Consider the following 2,809-nt stretch of genomic DNA (forward strand, 5'->3'; position numbering starts at 1 on the left):
AGAGAGAGAGAGAGAGAGAGAGAGAGAGAGAGAGAGAGAATGAGAGCCAGGTCTGCAGACAAGGATGAAAAATGGGTAGCTCATTCCTCCTCAGTATAGTGGTCAGTACCCCTCCCTGTCACGTGGGAGACTAGGGTTCGATTCCTCGACGGGGAGGATCTGGGCTGTACTGTTTTAGCACACACTACCTAACCGAATACCTCTCCTTGCTGCTGCCTCAACTCCGGGCAGCTGGAGTCTCCAAGGGCAGAAGGAGCCAAACTTTAAAGTCTAGATGAGCAAAGCATGAAGACGTAGCAATGGGGGATCGAGGGAATGGTATAGGAGGGAATCTCGAAGCCGAGAGCAAGATCTTCCCTCTCTTGTCCTGCTCACTTATTTTTTTACTCCGTTTCCCATGAACAGGTCTCCAAGTTCGGGAGTGGAAGGGGGCAGAAGGAAAATCAGAGTAGACTACCTCCCATCCCAAGCATTCATTCTGTCGGTCTGGCAAACTCGGGGGCTGAGGGCTACGAGCAAGTTTGGAGGCAAAGCAGCGTGGTAGAGGTCGACTTTTGCCAGTGGCCTTAGCCTTTATATGTTCTGGAAGCCTGTGATTCTATTTTTTTTACAGGAAGGGCTTTCCTAGCTATCCAAGAGCCTGAAGGTCTAGGTCTTTGGTCTCCTCAACTAAGGCAAGGCTGAGTGACAAGGTCTGGCAGGTCCTTTTTTTGCGGTTCAGGTTGGGATGGTCCTGACCAGGCAAGGAGCTCCTTCCTAGGGATGGAGCAACTCGGGGGCTGAGGGCTACGAGCAAGTGCGGAACTGTCCAAAAGGTGAACTGGGCAACGAGAGACCTCAGGAAAGGACTTATGCTTTTAAAAAGGGAAGGGGGGGGATAAAAGTGCATGGATGGGTGGGGAAACCAACCCGTTTCTACCACTGAAACGCCCATACAAAGAATAATCTAACTGTCTTCTCAGCCTCAGACCTTGTTGGAACTCCTGATAACTTCTAGTGGGTCAGACCTCACCCCCCAAATATGACACAGTAAGTACTCAACCTAACCAAGAACTTTTTTTTGCCATGCTCCTTGGCTTCTTCGCCTTCCTAACCTTCTCTCCTCTTCTTCATCTTCCAATTTCTACATATTTCTCCATCTCTTTTTTCCTCATTCTCTCTCTACGTCTCCTACTTCCATTTCCCCTTCTCCTGCTGCACATACACTTTCTCCGAGAAGGTCGGGTGAATGCCCTAAAGGTTCACTGGTGGAGAGGGTCGAAAGAGGCCTGAAGTTCAAGTGTGCATTTTCTTCCAATTTAATCTCCTAGAAAAATCCATCTTGGTACTCAGATAGGGCCAGCTCCTTCACACAGCCAAAAGCAACTGAGTCTGTGGCCAATGGGTTGGGGAGAACGGGCTTGTATCTATGGAGTTCTCGGCCTAGGCAGCTCCAAACCTCTTCCTCACTGTCTTCATAGCCCTCTTCCACCTCCTTGTACATCTGCTCTTCCTCTTCCTCTGACCCCTCATTTAAACACCCATCCCCACTCCCTCTTTATCGAGAAAAACAGCCAGTTTTCTAAATTATTTTATCCTGAACTTGGTTAAAATTTATAAAGCAAATTTATAGTTCTATTTCAATAAGGTTAGTTTCATTGGTAATTTATTGGGTTTCATTTTATGCATTCAAAAATATTATCCTGAGCATAGGTTGGTGGAGACTTTCAAAGATCGAAGACTCAGACATAAACAGGCTTTAACACACCCGCTAAGTTGAAGAATCTCTTCTGTTGGAAATCAGTCTCTTTAATTCCTGAAAAGGATAGAGGTCCTGGAGGACGATGGACCGAAGCCGTGTTGGCTACGGAGGTAGCTTGCTGGGTGGGCCAGAAGCACGAGAGTGATTAAAGTCAGTCAGGTAAAGGAGTTGGGTAAAAGAAAGGGGTCTTTCTGTTTTGTCCAAGTCTGAGGATGAAGAACCTAAAAAAAAAAAAAAAAAACCCGAACCAGAAACTGTAGGAGAAGAATTCAGTGTGTGCCTAGAGGTCCTTGAGGCTACAGGTGTAGATAACCTACCATCTTCCTCCTTAGTATAGTAGTCAGTATCCCCACCTGTCACGCGGGAGGCCGGGGTTTGATTCCCCGTCGGCTTCCTCATATTCTGCATGAACGGCGCACCTTGCTCTTTCTCTGACCCCACAGACTCACCTCAAGGTGGCCAAAGTCTCTCCAAACCCAAAAGCCTTTGTGGCGTTAGACGACCAAGAGCATCTTCTCAGGACCTCGGCAGAAGCCAGCTTCTTTGCAAGCTTCCTGTTCTCTCACCCCGGATCTTTCACTCTCCGGCCGTCCTCCAACCTCAGGTAACTAAAGGGCAGCTATATCTTTTTTTTTTTCTTTTTGGAGTGGGGAAGGCAAGGCAGTTGGGTTTAAGTGACTTGCCCATGGTCATACAGCTAGAGCCTGTCAAGTGTCTGAGGTCGAATTTGAACTCAGGTCCTTCTGACTCCAGGGCTGGAGCTCTATTCACTGCGCCACCTAGCTGCGCCCAGGACATCTCTATCTTATATTCGTCGTGCCCGAAGTCGATGGGTCCCCCCTTCTTGAGCCATCAATCTGTAGCCTCCCATCCAAAAGAAAACACCAGCAAGAATCAGGGTTCTGTGCCGGACCTTCCCAGGTGAAGTCTGTGCGCTGCTCACAGCATTCCTTTTCCAACAGGAGGATACCGGACTGCCAACGTCCAGCGCCCCAACCCCTGGCTCCTAGGAACTCCGACCCAAATGTACAATTTACAACCGCAAGGTCTCTAATCTGCAAGTTGCTC

Source organism: Petaurus breviceps, unplaced genomic scaffold, assembly GCF_028583685.1.
Source record: "Petaurus breviceps papuanus isolate PSGF00001 unplaced genomic scaffold, PetGlider_PUasm1.0 220, whole genome shotgun sequence".
NCBI classification, from domain to species: Eukaryota; Metazoa; Chordata; class Mammalia; order Diprotodontia; family Petauridae; genus Petaurus; species Petaurus breviceps.